At 49.5% G+C, this 22,798-nt stretch overlaps 1 protein-coding gene across 1 annotated transcript in view; it reads left to right on the forward strand.

Moving 5' to 3' along the window:
* The window catches only part of LACC1 (laccase domain multifunctional purine nucleosidase 1), a 146,598-nt gene that overhangs the window by 17,370 nt on the left and 106,430 nt on the right, over window positions 1-22,798 (forward strand). The window lies entirely within an intron of this gene.

A 22,798-nucleotide genomic window follows, 5' to 3' on the forward strand; every position in this document is an offset into this window, starting at 1 on the left:
GGCACTCACACCGCTTATGAAAGGGGCAATCAATTCTGCTCATTTATGAACATTGATAATACATAACTGTTCATGTTTTATTATATTAGTCTTCTGTTTAAGTGGAGCGCCACAAAGTGCTTCAATCTCTTCTGGATTCCCTTGCTCACTTAGTCGCTGCTTTACCTCCATTTCGTTTACATCAGATTCCCTGTTACCTTCCCCTTTTATGGGAAGAAAGTATGGTCTTGCAAAACGCCTAATGTTACTGACATCATGGTCACGCTACCGGTGCATCACTACTCAGTTGTTAAAAACTGTACTAGAACCTGACCCTCTGGAGCTAAAATCCTATCATGGGAAACGCGCCATTTCTCTCCTCTATCTTTCCTGCAGTTACTTCATCTTATAAATCATCAATAGATATGCTTCATGTACATCTGAGGGATGTTGTTTTTGAACATATCTAAATTGTCACTTTTAAATGGTAGTAATGCAGGGTGTAAAGTGGTAACTAGGATTTCTCTCAAGCACAATAAGCACAAATAATGAACTTTAGTCGTAGACACACAGTGCACTTGAAATAGTAAAAGATTTAGGCTGAATTCTCACTTTGGCTCTTTTATGGTGTATTCTTGTATCCCCTCTTTCTCTTAGTCCGAAACTGTTGTTAGCGTGCCTCAGAGTGGCAGGATTGGAAACACTGCTTCTCAACGAGGTTAACGCAGAGCTTTAAATGGCCGGTGCCTCATATGCATGAACTCGTCATACATGCAGTCACAAACCGTTCTCCTCTGTGCTTTGCCATTGTGGCTAGTTTTAAATGCATCTAACCAGACCAAGACTGAGGAGACAATGGCAACCCTGGCAAAAAAGATCAAACCAGCCCACTGTGTTTGCTTCCTCCTTCTAACTCTCTCTTCCCATCCATCTTTCTCTTGCTCTTCTCTCCTCTCGCACTTTTCCCTCTCTGGTCTCTTTCTTTTTACCTTTCTCCTCCCTCCCACTCTTTCTATCTCTCTCTCTTGAAGCCTCCCTATGCCTGCTGCATTTAGCCTCGAGCAGCTGGAGGAAAAGACAGAGGCACCAGGAGCGGCCCAGGGCTTTCAAAACCTGTCGGGGAAATGCCTGGTGGAATAAAAGGCCTTCTCCATCCTTGCATCCAGTATTGGAAAAGTCAATTTTGGGGAACCACGAGCACTCGCAGAGTCAGAACGATTGGCTTTGCCTATGTCTGATTTGTTTTCAACCAATGCTGCGTCTGACGTTTTTTGCACTCTTTACTTTTCATTTTCTGTTCCCCTCTTGCTTTAATTTATTCTCCTTATACTTCCTTATCCTATGTTCTCATTTTTTCTTTGTGTTCTTCCCACGCTAGTGTGTCCCCCCATTGTCAGTCTGTTTCTGTTGTATCAGCTTTTAAAGGCAGTCCAACTTCCTGCTCCATAACTGGGCTTGGCCATGGGTCGTTGAATAGCAAGACGGACAAAGAATCTTTTTTGCTCATGGTCCAGCATTAGCATGAAGTTCAAAGAGTAGCAGTTCATGGGAGCAGGGATAGATGCAGGGTTGGAGTGATGACTTTGAGTAGAGAATGCTTCCTCTAACATAACGCGTATTTGCATAGTAGAGCCAGACCTCTCCCTACCCTCTAACCATAATGGCCACAGTGCTATCCAACTGGGAAATGGACTGTACCCTGGTACTGGTTACCCGACTTGTCAGCACAGCCCAAGCAGGCCAACGGATCTAGTACCAATGTGCCATTGTATTGAAAAATGAGGGAGAAACAATAATGCAGGATAGGTGGAGGGAGAGTTGGTAATTCTAGGGAGAAAAGAAGTAGAAGGGCTAAATTGAGAGTGAGAGAAAGAATAATCTTTGGTACTGGACGGAGCTACAGCTAAAATATGGTGGTCAATGGCTGGTGGCCCATTCTGAGAAACATTTTACCTGCCCTTCCCCTTGTCTCCTGGTGGACTGCACTGTCCCAGTTATGCACATCCTGTATGGAGCTGCTGACACCTAGCCCCAATCCAGAAAATACAGTTCTGTGATCTGCATGGTACACGTTCTTTGCAGCCGGCATATTAACCCTCTGCACTGTATTATGATGAGTGAAAACTCTCTGTGGACAAAACTCTGCTCTCTCTCTAGCAGGAATATTAATCACCAGTGTTATTTTACCATTTGTATTGTTGCCTGAAAACTGTTGGATACACAAGGACCTTTGCAGCAGGTGCTTTTAACCCATGGTATTTCTAAACACAGCGCCCCCTAAGGCCAGTGCCAAATGAGGCTGCACCGGTTGCACTGCCCTAAAGCTGGCCCTGTTTCTGCTGATACACACCTCACTTTGAGTATACATGATCTCAGGAATACAACATTGGACATTGTAACATTACCTTAGATGCAACATTTGAATTTGGAATGAGTTCATCTTCATGGTTGTTCAAATTTGGTGTAAATGTCTGATACCATCCAACAGAATCTTGAGACCCTGACCAATCTCTGGCTACTGTGACTACTTTTGCACCATAAACCTTCCTCATTACAGGAAAAGACACATTTGGGCACTGGATGGGGAGATAATGTAAGTGACTCTTAAGTCCTGTCTGACAATCCATGCTCATACGTGTAAAACATTTAGCATACTTTCATATGTGCTTTTAATCACTTCCACCCTAGTCCACATCTAGTTTGACACGTGAAGTTTCATTTCTGGTCTTTGTTTTACCTTCTCATTGCTTGGTGGTATCGCCTCTACGTTCCCAGAGTGTATCCTATTCTGTTTCACTGCCCTTCATTTGAATATGAAGTGACTTAATTGTTCACTGTTTCCCAACTCTCTTACACGTTCCTCTTTAAGGGGAGTCTAAACTACCGAGTTTAGAGATTTCAGGGACCACATTGCTAGCCATAGACAACCATTATTCTGTTTCCATGTCAGTCCAAGGCCATTTCACTCAATCCAGCCTAGCACTTGGTGGTGCTCTACAGCCTCCCTTGTTAACCCTCACTATCAGTTCAACTTTGAATATAGTTTAAAGAAAGCTCTGAGAGGTCCATGCTCCCTGCATTGCTGCATTTATGCAACACAGCAAAGTGGTCGGTGGAGTGCTTGAATTAATCTCAGCCAGTGATAATTACCTGGACGCATTCCAGTCCATTGTTTTTTTGTCCACTTAGCCACTCTATTTGTTTAATAAATCTTTTTATTAACAATCATCGACATACAAGTCATCACAGATTCAGATCAATATCAATATAGGCATGACAGAATGAGGCAATAATCATTAGCCTTATACACAGTAAGGACTTTTCAAGGAGGGAGCAGGTCATCTAGTTCAATGCTCTGGGTGGGGGGGCACAAATGTCTCCACGATACAAGTTCCGCAGTGTCCATATGTGGGACCACTTTTTGGGGCAGCCTTGTGCAGTATATACTGTCTTTTCCCTGAACATACACCAATCCATACTCGTCTCCCATGCCCCTAGTGTGGGGGGGGGTTGCCGCTCCCCAGGCCTGAGCAATGTTTCTCTTGGCTAGCATGAACCCCAAAGTGGTCCACTGTGTTTGATGGGTATTTAAGTCAGTTGGTTCCCATACGTTCAGTAGGCATCTACGTGCTTCAGGGTGAATAGCAATTTCAAGTACTGCCCCCATTACTTTGTGTATCTCCCTCCAGTATGCCTGAATATGGGTGCATTCCGATATGATGTGCATAAAGGTGCCTATTTGCTCACATCTCCTGCGACAGTCTCCTATTCCCGTTCTTCCCATCTGTACCAGGCGGGGACCAGTCATATATATCCTATGCAGGATTTTAAGCTGTACTAGTCTCAGTTGTGCCGGAATAGCCACCACCCGAGGGGAGGATATCGGCTCGTGCCAGTCCTCATCATCCATTTCTAAGCCATCCGCCACCCATTTCTGCTGCAATACGGAGAGGGGGTCGTCCATATTGTATAATAATTTTTTATATATTAATGAGATGGTTTTCTCTGGGAGATGGCCATCCAGTATCCTATCCTCCAACGGTTATGATTCTGGGAGGGAGGAGCCCTTTGGAAGGAGTGATTATAATGCATGGCGAAACTGTGTGTAACGAAGAAGCTCAGTATCAGCCAGCTCGTGTTGGCTTTGGAGAGTGGCAAATGTTTTCACTCCGCCCTTCTCCCATATATCTTTAATTTGTGAAATACCGATCATGTCCCATTTATCAAACCCCTTCGAAGTCCATAGACTACCTAATTGTGTGGAGTCCCACAGGGGAGGGGCCAACATTAGTTTACCCTCCCATCCGAGGGATCTGTTTGCGGCGTGCCATACACTTATTGAGTGACCAGTGGGGCCTGTCAAACGAGGCCGACCTGGTTTCGAATAGAGTGATCTGTTATAATTCCCTCCCGGAAGAATCCACCTATCCATACGGTAGCCTGGATCATCAGGGCCACCGTATGTGCCATGATTGATAGCAGCCAGGTGTGCCGCCCAGTAATATTTCTTTATATCAGGGAAGCTGATGCCTCCATCATACCATTTTAGTGTAAGTTTGCCCAGGGCTATGCGTGGCGTCCCGATCCACAATAATTCTCTCTGAAGGTGTTCAATTTCTTTAAAATATGTCAGGGGGGGCGTGGCCAAGATGGCGAGGTGAGCGGTCGCACTCTCCGTGAGCTCCCGAGACCCTAGGCCCCTGGACCGCGCTTTCTGGCAGAATCTCCACCTGTTTTGCAAGGAGATCGAGGTGGAGGCGGTGGAGTATCGGCGGCCTCGCTTTGGGACTTGGTGTGGCCCCCGGACAGCACCGCTGGAGCCCAAGAAGAGCGAGCACGGGACGGAGCGGCGCGGAGGCGGGGCCGAGAGCCGGGGCCTGCCGGTGCGGACCGCGGTGTGTAGCCGGAGCACGGACGAGGATCGGGCGGCACGGGTCGACTCCACCCGCAGGCGAAGCCTGGAGGAGGGTTGCCGGAGGAGCCTCACGGTGAGGGGACATCTGGAGGCGGCCGGAGGCGGAGCCGGGCCCGGGACCCTGCGCCATTCCACTGCGCTTGGCCGGGGGTGCGGCCTACCGGCGAGACATAGGCGCTAGAGGTGGAGAGCGACGGCGACAGGGCCGAGAACCAGCGGCGCCAGTGAGGAGTAGCGGCAGGGGGAGCGGGTGAGAGCGGTGGGCCCCCCCGGTGGACCGCGTGGAGAGGACTAGGCCGTGGGGATGCAAGGCCTGACTCCGGAGGGAGAGCCTGTGGGAGGGGCCACCGGCCCGGCAGCGGAGGGTCTTGGAATCCGCTGGGGGCCCCGCGGACAGCCCCCTGAACACCTGACGCCAGAGAGGGGGCAGCGGAGAGGTCACGGGCCTGGTAGTGCACGAGGAAGAGCGCGACGGGTGTGCAGGGAAGGCGACGAGGCTGGTGTGCATCCCTGTGGCCTGGCCTGGGCCCCCGGCGGACAGCCGCCTGGTAGCGCCACCCCTGTGGGGTCCAGAGAGTGGCCGATCGCATCATTGTGCAGCCTGCGAGCCCCTGAGGATTGTGGTGGCGGAGCGGGGCTCGGACCGGGAGACCTGCGATCCCTGAGGGGACACGTGGCACCATAAGCGGAGCAGCCTGGGGCCTGCAGGCCGAGCGCCCGAGACACAGGAAGAGCCGGCTGACTTACCTCCCCCTCACAATGGCAGGCACCAGAGGCGGCAAGAAGGGGGACTGCACTCTTCCCGAGATGCTTAGCAGGAACCACCAGAGAGCGGACAGGGGGCAGCCGTTGCCATACTCCTCCAGGGGTGCGCAGGAGGCAAGCGAGGGGGAGCAGCCGGTCACCAGATCCTTCCTGGAGTCCCTCTTCAGCTCCCTCAGGGATGACTTCCAAACGTTGAAGCAGGAGGTCGCCGGTGAGGTGCGGGAGGTACGAAGAGAGGTGGATGGCCTAGGAGAACGTGTGGCCACCGTGGAGAGTGCAGGCCAGAGGAGGGACGAAGACATTGAACAGCTGCAGCAGGAGGTGCTGCGCCTCCGGGACCAACAGCTCGATCTTCAGGCGCATAACGAGGACCTTGAAAACAGATCCCGGCGGAATAACATTCGGGTCCGGGGAGTTCCATCCGCGGAAGAGGGGTCCGACGTTGCCGGCTACTTACAGGCCCTGTTCAGGGAGATCTTGGGAGAGACGGCGGACTTCCCCATCCGGATCGACAGAGCACACAGGGTGGGGCCGCCGAGGCGTGCGTCGGCACCACCGCCGGATATTCTGGCCTTTCTTCTGGACTTCCCGCTCAAGGAGCGCATCCTGGCTGAGGCGCAGAAGCGGCCATCCCTGACCTTCCAAGGCCACCCTGTAGCTTTATACCAGGACTTATCTGCAATTACACTTCAGAAACGCAAAGCATTCAAGATCGCTACTGACTTTCTCAGGGAGCACGAAACGCCCTATGCCTGGGGTCACCCCTTCCGTCTTATCTTTCGGTAGAATGGCACTATGCACCAACTGCGCTCACTGCAGGAGACATGCGGGGTCCTGGGCATCACCGCGACGGAAGACGACGCGACTATGCTGCGCCGGAGGCGCTCTACTAGAGATGGCTGGCAGCGGGTGTCGGGGCGGCGCTCCACTGACCACTCCGGGAGGCCGGACTCACCCACCATCAGGGCCGGCATGGCCGGCGCAGTGCTCGGGGTGGCCAGGGACACTGCCTCAGGCGACGTTGTGCTGACGGCGTAAGAACACTCCGGGGGGAGATCATCACAGCCTACTTCATACTGCAGGTTTGGGGGCTCTGGGGGGGGGGCTGCGGGGAGGGGACAGTGGCTGGACGTCCACTCAAGTCACTTACCACAGACTTGTCCCGCGTGGGACTCGACTGGGACTATGGTTTGCTGGGGTTTGGGGTCGGAAGAGGGAGGGAGGGGGGGTCAGGGGTTGTTGGTCTATTGCCAGGGGGTTTGTTTGTTGGTAGTTAGGGGGGTTTTGCACAGGCTGTATGGTAGAGGGAGGGAGGGGGTAGCCTGGGGGTTGGGCCGGGGAGTTGGGGGGGAACCGGGAGGGGAGGGGGGGTCGTCCAGTGCACCACAGGGGTTATGGCTGCGGCAGCGACACTCATGAGACAGACTCTGCGTATGCGGAGGCTATGCGCTATCTCTTCTGTCCTCCCCTATGCCGCCCACAACCCTTAAGATCGTGACACTTAATGTTCGGAGCCTCAACAACCCGGTTAAACGGCGCGCTGTGTTGTCCCTATTAGAAAGCACCCAAGCAGACATTTGCCTCCTTCAGGAAACGCACTTGTTGCCTCGGGACTGTCACAGGCTCCGCTCACACAAATTGCCGACACAACTCTTTTCCTCCAGCAACACTAAGACGGCGGGGGTGGCGATCCTGGTAGCCAGGCAGTTTAGGGGAGAGATCCTCCACAAACACACAGAACAGAAAGGCAGGCTGTTAGCCTACAGGTTCAGGGTGGGGGGTCTCCACTTCACGGTGGGGTCCCTGTACAGCCCTAACGAACAACAGGAGCGCTTCTTACGCTCAGCGCTGGAGGACGTCACTGCCACGCAGGACAGGCACATTATCCTGGGAGGTGACTTTAATATGGTCTTTGATTCGGCCTTAGACAGATCCGCCCACCGCTCTCCGCAAACTGGGGAATTCTCGGCCGGGTGTAAGGCGCAGCTGGCGGAGTTGGACCTCCATGACCTCTGGCGTCGCATGCACCCTACTGACAGGGACTATTCATACTACTCCCATGCACATAAAACTTATGCGAGACTGGACCATCTCCTGGTCACCGCGCCGGTGTGTTCCCTAGCCACCGCGACGGAGATGGGGGTGGTCTCCCTGTCTGATCACGCCCCGGTCACCGCCGAGCTCTGCCTGCCGCCGATCTCGTGCCCACCGCGGGTTTGGCGTTTACGGGACACCTTACTGCACAGGAAGGCGATAGTCACGCACGTGACGAATGCAATTCGGGACTATTTGTCCCATAATGACGACTCCGATACCTCCCGGGCGACACAGTGGGCTGCTCTGAAGGCGGTACTTCAGGGGGAGTTTATAGCTCTCTCCTCGGCGGACAATAAGGAGCGGCGGTACAAGCGGGAGGAGCTCACCCAGCGGGTCCGCGAACTGGAACATATGCACCGCAGGACAGGGGCTCCCCGAATATGGCGGCAGCTCAAGGGGGCGAGGAAGCTCCTGGCGGCCCTGGACATGGACCGCGCGGAGTACGCGGCTTTGCGCCTGCACCATGCCTACTATACGGGAGGGGATAGATGTGGCCGGCTGCTGGCGAACAGGCTCAGGGTGGCTCGACAACAGCAGCTGGTGAGGGAGATCTCTGACTCCACGGGGTCGACGGTTATGGAGGATGCCCATATAGCCGAGACCTTCCGCAGGTTTTATGCCGACCTCTACTCTGGGGATCCCCCGGATGCACCTGCGACAGCGGCATACCTGGACTCGGTTTCCCTCCCCTCCTTGACGCCTTCGCAGGCGGAGTACCTTGACAGGGATATACGAGTCGAGGAAGTGATTTCCGCCATTGCCAACCTTAAGCATGGGAAGGCCCCGGGGCCGGATGGCTATACGTCCCTTTTCTATAAAACATTTTGTGCTACGTTGGCCCCGCTCCTCACACGCCTCTTCAACTCGTTCTCTGCTCCTGGGGCCATCCCGCCGGACCTGTTGCGAGCCTCTCTCACGGTTATCCCCAAGCCGGGGAAGGACCGGACGCAATGCGGTTCATAAAGGCCGATATCACTTCTGAATGTAGACCTCAAGCTGTACACTGGGATCCTGGCTGGCCCCCCACCTACCGGGACTTATAGATCCGGACCAGGCGGGCTTTGTCCCGGGAAGGCAGACAGTGGACAACACCAAGCGGATAGTTCACCTCATAGAAAAGGCATCACGGATTCCCGGGGAGAGAATGATGCTCTCGGTGGACGCTGAAAAGGCGTTTGACCGTGTCCACTGGCCTTATCTGGAGCAGGTTCTGCGGAAGGTGGGTATGGAGGACAAATTCTGATCGATGATTCTCAATTGCTACAAATTCCCGAAGGCGGTGGTGCGGGTGAATGGCTATAGCTCCAGGAGTTTTGACATCGAGAGGGGCACGAGGCAGGGCTGCCTGTTGTCACCTATACTCTTCGCCCTGTACATGGAGCCCTTTGCCCAGAGGATACGTCACAATCCAGCGGTGAGGGGGGTGAGGTTTGGGGGCTTCACTCATGCCGTTAGCCTCTATGCAGACGACGTCATACTGTCGCTCGATGACCCGCTCTCTGCCCTTCCGGCATGTCTCGAGGAGTTGGACTCCTTTGCTACGGTCGCGGGCTTCAAAATGAACGTAGGGAAATCGGTGGCGTTCGATGTGTCTCTTACACCAGCTACCAGGACCTCCTTACAAGGCCTTTTCCCGATGCTCTGGTCGACGGATCTGGTGCCCTATTTAGGGATCCAGCTAGCTCCCACTCTACCAGCTATGGTGGAAGCTAATTATGCCGCCTTGGGCAGGAAGATTAGGGAGGAGATAGGCCGGTGGGACCGCAGCGCACTTTCGTGGCTGGGCAGAATAGCTGCCGTTAAAATGACTGTCTTACCCCAGATTCTGTATCTGTTTAGGGTGCTGCCGCTGCAGCCACCTGTTGGCTGGATCCAGCAGACGCAGTCGGACCTGGCGCATTTCATATGGCAGGGCAAGAAGCCCAGGATGAGGAGGGCGCTCTCTATGCTGGTGCCGGAGGCCGGGGGATTGGGGATTCCAGATCTCCGCAAGTACTTTCAAGCAGCGCAGCTGCGCTACCTGGTGGAGTGGAGCAGGTGGGAATCCGACAAGCACTGGCTCTTTCAGGACCAGGCGGTGGCGGGTAGGCCCCTGCAGGAGGTGCCTTTCCTACGTAGGGCTCACCGCCCTGCAAATCTATACGCCTCCTTCGTCACGAGGGTGCCCCTGCGGGTCTGGGACGCCACCAACGCCACGCACGGCCTGACAACATTCCCTTCGCCTCTCACGCCTCTGATTGATAACCCTGACTTTACCCCGGGACTGGAGAGGGGGGCATTCGCTCATTGGCGTATGGCGGGGTGTCGGGCCCTGTACCATATGTACGACCCGGAAAGGGTCATCCCCTTCGAGCACTTCCGACAGGTATACGCGCTCCCGGAGACTGAGAGGTTGCGTTACCTACAGGCTCGCCATTGGGCGTTGCACCCACAGGTGCGGGAGACGGCTGACAGGAGACTCCTCCCTTATGAACGCTGGCTTCTAACTCGCACGTCCGACGCAAAGCTGATAACCGACCTTTACAAGCTGTTACAACCACCTTCCTCACACTTCTATAATCCAGGAAGGGAGCGCTGGGAGAGAGAATTGGGCAGGTCACTGAGCCACAAAGAATGGGAGCAGGTGGCATATAGGGCCAGGCACTCGGCATACCATATGGGACTCACTGAAACATTAACCAAAGTGTCGACATACTGGTACTACACCTGACGTGGACCACAGCAAAGATAATGCCTGCTGGAGGGGATGCGGGCGGGTGGGCACGCTGACACACATCCTGTGGGACTGTCCGCTCCTCGACTCTTTCTGGAAAGAGGTGATAGACGATATTGACTCCCATTTTGACACTGAACTGCCACGCCTCCCAGCATACATATTACTAGGCCTCCCGAACGGGTTGATGTATCCCTTAAGATCTCTCAGGGGTAGGCAGATAGCTATTGCGCTGGGATCGGCGATGCAGAACATTCTCGCACACTGGCGCTCCACGACACTCCCCACTGTCACGGGCTGGCTTCATAGATTGTGGCATGTGCTGGGGATGGAGAAACTGTCGCTTACAGTGGCAGGGGATATAGAGCAGTTCAATGATCTCTGGCAGCCGTTTCAGTCCCTGCTGGTTACTGAATTTAGGGAACTGACCTGCCCGAGATATCTTCGCCTCTTGCGGCTTACAACGCTAGAGGGATCGGCTTCCTGAATGGACATGTGGCAGGGCTTCTTCATGGAGGTGCGGGGGGGGAGGGCGGGGATGATCAGACCCATGCACTGGACGAGGGGAGGGCGGGGTCGGGGGTTTTGGGAGTTGGGGTTCGGGGAGGGTGGTTTGGGGGGGCTTTTTACGAATTTTGCAACACTGCTTATCCTCGAGTGTCATAGCGGACTCATGTTTTGTTGGAATGTTCCGTGAAGGGCCTCCAGCCCAGTATATGGCCTTCGCAGCGGTGCCCTGACACCTTCTATGATTTGTATTGTTTGTCTCTATATGTTGCACCAATAAAATACCTTAAACCTAAAATATGTCAGGGGGATAGGGTCGAGTGAGTTTTGTAGGACATAGAGGAAGTGGGGAAGGGACATCATTTTAAAAAGTGCAGAAGAGAGAGGGGAAGAGATTTCCAGCTGGCTATGTCCCGCTTTAATCGCAGTTTTGGAGGAAGGAGGTTTTTTTCATATGGAAGTGCAGGGTCTAAGGAGAGAAAAATCCCCAAATATTTGAATCCCGTGGCACTGATCTGGATTGTTAACCACAGACGTAAGTAGGAAGGAGTTCCAAACTTACAGGGGGGCTGAGAGGAACTAGAGAGAGGAGTACACCCTCCCAGGTCTTTGCACTATTTCACCAGTAGTACTCCCCACTATCAACCCAACATGAAGTTGTGAGTTGTATTAGAACACACCTAGAGTTCCCAGATGTTGAGGTCCCTAGATGAAGTCAGGGCAGGACACCACTGTTAAGTGTGGAAGGAGGCAACTCCTTTTGTTTTATATTCCCTCACACACCCTAGTGGTGTCATGCTTCATCATCGGGACACCTTGACGCCTATAAGTCGAGGTGGGATCGACCATATTCCAGGGAGCTCTTAAGAAGATGTTTTTGGCCAGGGGGATAAAGATTAAAAACCCACAGCAGTTCCCAGTATCCTTTTTATTCTTGGAACTGCCGAGGGTAAGGATAAAATAAAGTTTAGGGGTCAATGGGGATTTTATGGTCCTATGACCCTATAGCCAACATGTTTCAGTCCTATTTAGCCCCGTGAAGGGTGCTGGACTTTCTTCAGGGCGGGAAGTAATGCCCCCTGGAATGGGTATGGGGCAGGGAATTTCCCTGCACTACTGGGGATAAGGGCAACTAACGCTCCTTATCAATTCACGTAGACAAATTAGTCTTATATGTCACTCCATCTAGTTAGAGAAACAAAGAGAAAAAAGAAAGAAAGAGACCACACATTTTTTATATATATGGAGATCCAGGACTGTTCGTATCTACAGGCGTACGTCTCAACTCATTAGTGGTGAAACCAACAGACATATCCAGGTGGCGGGTGAAAAAACACTCTTAGTTTCTCACACGCTCCTATCTGTGTGTTGCCCGGTTTGGTGGCGGCATTACACCGCATCCTATCACCTTTTGCTCTTAGGTGTATTTCTATGCATATTGATCTAACACCCGTGTAATTCCCTGTGGTAAATTCCTCGGTAGGGTGACACGATCCTGGAACCGGCTGTGCTTGTCTCCTTGCCACCATGGCATTCGATACTATCGAGTGGCCTTATCTCATAGCGGTGCTCCAAAAGCTGGGGTTCGGCCCGGAATTTATCCAGTGGATTTGCCTCCTGTACTCGAATCCACTGGCACAAGTTGTGGTTAATAATAAAAAATCAGACACTTTTACCTTGAGCCGGGGCACCCATCAGGGATGCCCGCTCTCTCCCCTCCTGTTTGCTTTAGCATTGGAACCACTAGCGGCATGGATCCGACGGGATCCAGGTATTCGAAGCATGCGTTGGACACCTGAATGGGAGGATCGCATCTCGCTTTATGCAGATGACGTATTACTCTATTTAACTGACCCAAACAAATCCCTAATTGCAGTTCTAGACATCTTGGCAGTATTCGGCAGGTAATCCCACCTATATGTCCCTCATGGAGACTTGCCAGCCTTACTCCGTAACTGTCCAATCCAGATCAGTATTTCACCAGAAGTACTCCCCACTATCAACCCTACATGAAGTTGGGGACCAGCACGGACACAACGATCTAGTCGTGAATTTGAGTACTAGGACTTTAACATCACTTGAATCACAGGTCCTAAACAAAGGTTTGGGCTATGTCCCAACCAACAAGGGAGATTTGTTCCAACTCAGAGTTGAAATGGCCAAATTCTTTCGGAAAATCCGGTTACACTTTTTCTTCAAAGACAGGGAACTCTCTACATCCCCGGATGACACTTCTGATAAGAATACTGGTCTCAAATTACCATCCACGTTTAACCCTCCAACTCACTCAATACCTGATCGAGTCAAAGTGTTTGAACAAGCAGTTATCCATGACATCACTGGTCTAGGGTCTAGAGAAGAGAAAATCTACCACAATTTGTCTAAGAGTGAAAAACAAGCCCTCACTACGTTGGCCAATGATGAATCCATCATTATTAAACCGGCCGATAAGGGTGGGGCTATTGTCATTCTTGATACTGTGGACTACCGCAGGAAATGTCTTAGACAACTTGACGACCCGAAATCATATAAACGTTTGACTGAAGATCCCACCCCTAGACTCACTAGAGAAATTCTCGCCCTGGTTGAGGATGCGACAACAGCTGGCTGGATCACAGAGCAGGAAGCTCGCTTCTTGATACCTACACACCCTGTGATGCCACATTTCTATGTATTACCAAAAATACATAAGAATCAAATACCCACTCCAGGACGACCCATCATTTCAGGGATAGGTTCCCTTCTGGAACCTCTCTCTACTTTTGTCGACTTTTTTCTTCGCCCACTTGTCAAGGAAATGCCAACTTACTTGCAAGACACCAAGGATGTCTTACGGTTGCTACCCGATGTCAACTATGATGTAGCAACCGATCTCCTAGTAAGTTTCGATGTGGAATCTTTGTACACCTCGATTCCACAGATGGAAACTTTACAAGCAATTGAGAGCCTATTAGATACAAGAGATTTGGACTCTATAACACCGGTACATTTCATCATGGACTTGGCCAGGCTGGCCATGATGGAAAACTTTTTCAAATTCGAGGAGACTATATACCTTCAAGTCTCGGGCACATCTATGGGGAGCATTTTTGCTCCCAGCCTGGCCAATCTGTATGTCCATCTCTTTGAGCAGAACAATATCCTCATTCAGACTAACCCTTTCCGTGATCGGATCAAAGTCTGGAAGAGGTATATTGATGATATCCTGGTGGTCTGGCAAGGTTCTCTATCATCACTCCTTGACTTTCATGCTTGGCTGAACTCGAGGAATAACTACCTGCGGTTCACAGTGACTTCTGACAAAAACCGTCTGCCTTTCTTAGACATAGTAATCTTCCCGAATGAGGGCACACTTGGCAGTGAACTTTACAGGAAACCCCTCTCAAAAAACTCACTTTTGAGTTTCAACAGCCATCATCCCAGATCACTTCGGGAAAACCTGCCTGTCGGACAGTTTCTGCGTATTCGCAGAAACTGTTCCGATACCAGTACTTTCAATCAGCATGCAGAAGATCTCTCCAGTCAACTGAGAGATAGACAATATCCGAAGCGCCTGGTTAAAAGGGCTTGGAAAAGAGCCTCGAACAATAACCGAGGAGCTCTTATTGAACCTCCTGTGCCTAAGCCGCCGCTGTCTAGAATGACGTTTGTCAACACTTTTAGCACTTGGTCTAACCAAGTACAGAAAACGGTGCGCAAGCATTGGCGGGTCCTAAATATAGGCAGTGAGAATTTGCCTTATCCTCTTTTCTCTTTTAAAAGAGGCACCAACCTCCGAGATAGTCTTGTTCACACTAGACCAAAAACCAAAGTCTCAACTAACATCAATACCTTATGGGAGCTGCCCCCTGTTCAGGGTCATTTCCCATGTGGCCAATGTGCAGCATGTCCACAGACACAGGCGACCAAGACGGTTGATATAGGGACTGGCATCCCCTGGGTCCTCAAAAAACACACCAACTACAACACAGACAAGGTTATATACCTAATCACTTGTCCTTGCTCCTTGCGTTATGTGGGCATGACCACACGCAAGGTGAAGACACGCATAAATGAACACAAGAGTACGATCAGACGTAATAAACAGGCCACAAAACTTACCAATCATTTCTTGTCATTTAAACACAAACCAGAAGAATTGAGATGGCTGGTCCTAGAACAACCATTTATTCCAGCTCATGTCACAGATTTCACCAAATTCCTGTTCCATAAAGAACAGAAGTGGGTTTTTAAACTTAAAAGTGACATTACTGGCCTGAACGATGAAATTCCGTGGTCGTCACTATAGTTAGATGAGACATCTAATTTTCCATCTGTATTTATGTCTCACATCTATCTATACTACATCATAATGAGGCATACAGCATTATATTCCATCGGTAATCTTGTGTTGCACATACAGTGTAGTAGCATTATTCTTTACTCTCTACACAACTTTTGTTGTCAATTTAACAACTCAGGTCACCCATTTTCATTTGGGTGCTTTAACATCGTCTTGTATATCATCCTTAGTTCTAAACACTTATTACTGGTGCATTTCTATGCTCGAGTAACGTTTAGACGATGTTAACTACTTTTTTGGCTGTTTGGAACTACAATTCCCAGCCACTTCCGGCATTATGCTGGTTTGCCTGACCCACGTGTTGATACACTGATCCGGAAGTACCTCTAACGCCGTGACGTTTTTACGCAACCCCACGCGTTATTACGGCGCGAGCTCTGTCCGTCGAGTACCTCCCCTTCAAGCTCAGATGACAGAGCGGGGTACCGACGGATAGGTGAGTGTTGTATTTCCTCAGTTTCATTTTAAATTTCCGAGCACTTGAAAATCGGAACGTTACGCGCCTGAGCGTTAACATCGGCAAATTTTGGTTACTCAATGTGCCTAATATTTACTCCAGTATCGGTATCGAGTTGTCTTAAAACTGGAGGAGGCTCTGTAAGATCTATGCCTAACGGAGCATGATTAACAGAAAATCTACATCGGTACTTCGCGCTTTTGCGTGTTAATGTTAGTGTGTTTTTGTAACCTTTTGCGCTTGGTATTTCAATCTAGTTGTCACAAGATTGTAGGAGGCTCTGTGATATCTATGCCTTACGGAGCTTCACAAACGGCAATTCTTTTTTGGACTTGCATGATTTAAGACAGTTCCTCTTTCTTTGAGATGTACATCAGTGTCTCATCATATATACACGGGTGTATACTGTTGTTTCTGTCATAAATATGCGGTTATTGCTCTTCACGGAAGATCCGACAGAGAGGTGCTTCACTTGCTCTGTTTTTTAAGACCAACACTCTGCCTTGTTTTTACACTTGTCTAGCTTAAACGCTCTAAAGACTCTTTCTGGTAGTTCTAGTTTTCTGAATATATCATGTCCACTGGGATTATTCCTTAATGAGTCTACCTGAAATTCCCTTTTGTAGAGCGGTGCCTCAATATCCTGAGCAGATGCCAGGTGAGGTGAGGTGCATGCCCATAACTGTCTGGGTAAGTGCACAATTCAAGTACTATTTGACTTTTAGTCATGTATACACTATGTGTATGACAAATGATAATACACACTGTGTTTTTATACATACGTTCTGTATCGCCACTAACACTTAGCTGAACCTCCTTCCATTTGATCCACATTTAGGTTTCCAACCTGTAACAGTTCCATTTGTACATACAGAGCAGACCAGGTTGTATGGTATACCTTTCTGGTGGAAATCTTTAATCTTTTTGATTGTTTTGTTTATCACTTTTTGCAGTAGCGTATTTGGGTCCTGATGAGAGCTTGGACTTAATGTCCAGTAGCCGAAACATGTCGACCATCAATCCAACAGTTATCTTCTAAGCTGTTTACGCACAGGTTTTATCAATGGCATCTCGATAAGCGTCAGAATAAAATTTATAGCATCTAGATAGCCATTTTTAATAGCACTTTTTTGTTTAATTTTTTGCACTGCAACCATCACCCCACCGTTTGTTCTCACTACTGGGACAACTGATTGACCACCATTACCATTAGAGTGGTTGGTCCTTCCAGTTCAGTCCTCAATTCCCAGATGATGACAAGCCACCTTTGGTGGGTGATGGGAATTATACTTTTGTTATGTCATTCACTGTAATTGATTTGGAGGTCTCATTTGTCTAGTCTGTTAGAGTTGTGTGTATACAGAACATTAGACCCTCAGTATTTGTTGTAAAGTACCCTACCGAGGATCCCATGGACTCGGCGCAAATTTAGCGCCGTGTTCCGGTGCGGTATAAAATCGGATTAGTCTGGGTGCACAGGTGAGATATGATTTTAACTAGTCGGTTAGCTAGTACTTTGGCAAGAATCTTAGGCTCAGCATTGAGGAGGGAAATAGGTCTATATGAGGTACAGTTTGTTTGGGTTTGCCTTCCTTATGTATAGTTATTATGTTGGCTATTCGTTGGTCCCTCGGTAGCTCCCCTCTCTCTCTGCTCTCCTTGAACATGGCTTTAAGATAAGTGGCCAATTTGTCAGGGTTAAGTTTATATAATTCAATTGGAATGCCGTTAGGACCAAGGGCTTTCACTGAGTTTAGCGATCCAATCGCCAGCGTCCGTTGTCAAGGAGCTATCCAATAGTTGCCGCCCTGTCAAGGAAAGAAAGGGTGGGAAGCGTTATGTCCCTCAACAATTCTGCGGAGTCTTCTTCAGTGTAGGGGGCTAATGCGGTATACACCGTATCAAAATGGCCAGCAAAGCGATTCGCTTTTTCCTGAGGGTCGTTATGCAAATATTGTTAGTATCCTGCAGAACCGGGATCAATCTACTTGCTCATTCCCTTTTATCAAGCCAAGCTATCAATTTTCCAGCTTTATCTCCTAGATCATGAAGTCTGCCGAGTTTCTCCCTCCCCAGTGTCTAAGCTTTCTCTGTAACTAATGCCCTATATTCGTCCCGTTTAAGACGCAACAAGTGGAGCGAATCTGGTGTGATCATTGTTTCCATATCTCTCTCTAATCGGTAAATCTCGTCATCTATGTTAGATATCTGCTTTTGTTGTTCCTTCTTCGGTCCAGATATTAGGGACAAAGCTTCCCCCTTAATTACAGTTTTAAAAGCTTCCCAGAGCATCTGGGAGGAGTCAACTGTACCCGTGTTCTCATTGAAATAAGTGTCCATCGCAGTGATGAGTTTCTTACGAATGGTAGGGTTGCGGAGATACCAGGGATTGATGGGGACAATACTACCCACCCTTATCTGATCCAGGAGCATATGTACCCATATCGGTGAGTGATCGGATATGCCCCTAGCAAGGTGTCTGATTTCGTGAATATGTGAGATTTGGATGCTAGGGACTAAAATGTAGTCTAACCTGGATAAGCTGCTGTGAACTCCGGAGTGGAAAGTATGCTGTATTTTCTCAGGGTTATAAGTGCATCAGCCATCTACCAATCCCATGGACTCATGGAAATCTGGTAGCCATCTAGTAGAAGGCCCCATTTCACGTGGGGGGTGGCGGTCTAATCTGCCTGAGCCCACTGAATTGAAGTCGCCTCCCAGTAATAAAAGTCCATCCGGTAGTTAAAGAAGCGTGGTGCGTAGGTCCTGGAATATAGTGGTCTGGAGGCCCGGTGGGACATTAACAGAGACTAATGTAATGGTTCGTCCCTCCCAGGACCCAGTAATACGTAGATAGCGGCCCCTGTCGTCAGCCCAAGTGGAATCCACACTGAGGGGGAACGTGTTCTTTAACATAATACCTACTCCTCTCGAACTCGTTGTGAACCCGGCATGTGCCACCAGCTTGTATCCCCACCTGCACATCGCTTTACATGAGCATCCTATGAAGTGCGTCTCCTGAAGGACAATGTCAGGGGCTTGTTTCCTGATATATTGAAGAACTACACTGCGTTTAACTTTGTCCCCAAGCCCGTTGACATTCCAGCTCAGAATTCTGGCGCTCTTATCCCACTGCGTATGCATTAAAATTAGTGAAAAAACTCAAAGCCTCAGTCATGCATGTCACATTGCTTGTCGATGTAAAAACTGTAACACAAAACAAATACAAACCTCCCCTCCAACAACCCCACACCCTGCTTCCCTGCCCTCTGGACTTAAATCTGCCCATACTAAACTGGCAGAGTAGCGATCGCCCAACTTCTGAACTAAATGAAGAAAATAGGGGTGTGCGACACCCCGGTTCCCCCCACCCCTCCACCCAGGAGTAATTTCTGAGAGGAAGTGTTACGCCATTGTGTGTCCTGGCTCTTAGGCTAGTTTCACCCCCTATACCGGTCTCATAATGTTCAATATGGTCCATCGAAGGTATCACTCTGGCCCCACGTTTCTTCTCGCGGAGGTCTAGTGCTTCCAGTGTTCCTCAGTAACTCCCCCAACATTCTTGAGCTTGTGCCCTTGATGCTGACGTCCCTGATCTCAGGCTTTGCGGGTTTCCAACCAGTTCGCTGCTATCTCGGGTTGGTAAAAAAACCCGGCCCTGCCATCGGCTTCCACTCGGAGCTTGGCCGGGAAGAGCATTGCATACTTGAGGCCCTTATCTCTAAGCAGTTTCTTTACTCCCAGAAAGGATCGTCGTTGCTTTTGGACCAACTGGGTGAAGTCAGGAAAAAAGGTGATATCAGCATTATCAAGTCTGAGTGGGGGCCCCGTTCTGGCGCGTTGGAGTATTGCGTTGCGATCCCGGTAGTTGAGGATCCTGGCCAGGATAGGTCGCGGGGGCCCCATGTTTCGGACAACCCTCCGGGACTTTGTGGGCTCGTTCAACTACAAAGAGGTTGCCAAGTCCTTTGGGTTTGAGATGCTGAAGGATAAGCTCTTCCACAAATATGTCAACCGATTCCCCTTCCGCTTTTCTGGGACCCCTAATATGCGTACGTTATTGCATCTAAGGTGTCCTTCATAATCGTCCAGGTTAGTTTCCGCGAACTTTCGGAAAATTGCAGTTCGTGAATCTCGGTTTGCAGTTGCGAGGTTCCCTTCACAAAACTGGTAGTCTTGAGCTCCACCTGTTTAAGCCTTTCGTTGTTTTTATTGAGAACTGCTCGGATAAGGGTCACCTCGAGCGTTATGGTGTCCATTTTGTGTTCACACGATGTTTTTATCTCCGCTATGGCTGCCATGACATCCTTAAGAGTGGGTTCTTTGTCTGGGCTCCCTTGCTCTTCTGCATTCCTATGTTTAGGGGAGGGCTCCGGCATGCTTTCCTTTGATAATGTGTACTTGTCCATTTTATTGGATTGTACTGTCTTGAGGCCCCGTGTAGACGCCATTTTGCCTTCCTTCAGTTTCACCACTGCACTGCCCGGCGGGGCTTATTTTTTGTTGGTTCAAGGTGGGAAGTCCGTCTTGCAGCATAGCCGACACAAGCACTGCAGGCGCTGGATTAATGTTCAGGCATATTACTTGCCGGGTAAGGTAGGCGAGATCGCGAGTGGTCGGTGATCATTATGTGGCAGGGGTGTTGTCCCGGTCAAAAGCAGTGGGGGTATCCCGAACCGACTAATATGGAATGGCGCCACTATATTTCCTCTGTGATGTCTCTCGTGGAGCTTGTGACCACCCTCTTGCAAAGCGGAACCACTGCCACGTCGCGGAGGGATTGTGCTCCATGGGCCCTTTATCTCCCCAGTGGCATCCAGCAGATTGCCCGTGTCAGCTCCTCATCTGGAGGTCACTGCCGCGTCCAGAGCAACACTGGCGGGGGTGGAGGGGCTTACCACCACATTCGGAGCCTCCCTCCCCACCGCGATCGTCACATGTCTTCAGGACAACCTCCTCTACTCCGGTATAGGCTCACCGGCGCTCTGCGCTGAGTCTGCCAGTCCAGAAATATTCCACCTGCCCCGCAGTCCCACCAACGATCTCACCCTCCGCTTTCTTCTACGAATGATGGCCGCAGCGGAGGCCAATCTGGGCGTACAGTCCGGATCCGGGCCCAGAGTCCCGCCGCCTGCGTAAGCACGCATGCCTCCTCTCTCCTTACTGGAGGTCCCGGCATTCTTCGCTCCTCTGGCCGTGTGCTGCCAGGGGGAATATCTCAACATGGAGCTCGATTACAGTCTCTGTTCTTTCAGCCTTGGGTACCAGGTTCTTTCCGATTGCCGGGTTCCTCTTCAGATAACAGGATGAGTGGGTCGGATATGTGGATTAGGGCTGGGGTAGCCGGAGCTCTACAAAATAGCGGCCATTACGCTACGCCGCACAGCCACGCCCCCACTTAGCCACTCTAGACCGAGACCAGCCATATGTAAATCCGACTTGATCTAGCTTAATTAGCAACAGTCCAGCTCTGACTGCCAGGCCAGGTTTCCACAATACGGGAACACAAGTCACCGCAGACCAATTTGGACTGACGTAGGACTCATCAGTGAAGCTTGAGGTTAACAGCACAATGAGCCCGGACCCATGTCTGGACATGCCAATCACAATAACAACAACTCAATGAAAAAAATAAAAAAAATTGATGGATGTAATGCTTGAATCAATGTCTGCCTCTGGTAATTAATCTGGTTGCATTCTAGTTCATCACCTTTTTGTCCACTGTGCCACTCTAGACAGAAACCTAACCCCGCAGTTTAGACCCATGGGGAAAAAGACAACATTTACATTGATGATGACCATACTCCAGCTCATGGCACTAAAACTACTTTTCCTTAATTTCTTCCCATTGTGTGAGCGATGCTTTGCATCATGCCTCCAAATGTCTCTCTCAACAGGAGAAAGGGACCAATACTTACGTTCACGTTGTTAACTGTTTTATTGCAATATCTAATTCACTACTTGAGGCCATGTTTTTCTTATGTCCTTTACATTTTGGCAAAAAAAAAGTAACTTTTATTCAAAAGATTGGACTCAGCCTCCGGTATCTACTGCAGGGAAAGCCAGGGTTACCAATCGGTATCAATCCCACCACACAGATATTTAGGCCCTTTTTGGCGCTTCTTTATGGCTATTATCTGATTTGATAGTTTTCAAGATAATGCCACAAACTTTTCTTGAACCTTGTTAAGCTTTTAACCTTGATGAACTGTTATAGAAATGAAGAGTAGAAGGAATTGTGATTTAATGTCTGCTTGAGCTGAAAACAGCACCGATATAACTCTGCCACTCCTTTCTTGAATTTTAATTAAAGATTGTGTTGTCATTCAACAAATCAAATTCCAAATGAAGTGTTGTGAAAACAATTAAATAATAATAGTTTGGATTGGTTTGATTTGATAATCTATAAGACACACAATGTCAAGTGAAACGCCTTTTGATATTGTAAAGGTTATTAAAAAACAGAAGACTTTACCTCACTGGGGAAAGTAATAGTAGTTATGCTGGCAAGATGGCTCTGTGAGGTAACACTTACATCTGCTATAATATTTATATACTGGTGAGAGTTCAAATCCTAGCAAGGCCTAATTAGCCTGGTAACCCAGCAAGGATTATTACACTGCCTACCTAGAAATCAGACAGCGTTTTTTTTAATTTATTCCCTTTTTATTTTCTTGTATCGCTGGTGGAGCCAGGCCCTTGTGCCCAGTACATTTAGTTTCTCATTTTAATTTTTGCCTACCACCTGATAACCTTTGTTATTTTGACTGATTATAGTTTATTGTTTTATGTTTCTCTCTTTATTTTAGCAAACTTTCTTTTCCCAGTAGGTGCTGTGGTGGACCCAACCATCTCACATCAGTAGCAGCTGGGCTCCAGGTCAATCCTAAGTTTGGTTCCTTGTTTTGATTTCTTTTATTTCTATTTCCCTGGTGCAGCTGGTCCCACCTCCCAGCATGTCCTGCTGGCCCGGTGTGCAGAATAATGCAGCTAATAATGAAGATGCCCTTACAGCACAGCAAA

Source organism: Triturus cristatus, chromosome 8, assembly GCF_964204655.1.
Source record: "Triturus cristatus chromosome 8, aTriCri1.1, whole genome shotgun sequence".
In the NCBI taxonomy this organism is placed as follows: Eukaryota; Metazoa; Chordata; class Amphibia; order Caudata; family Salamandridae; genus Triturus; species Triturus cristatus.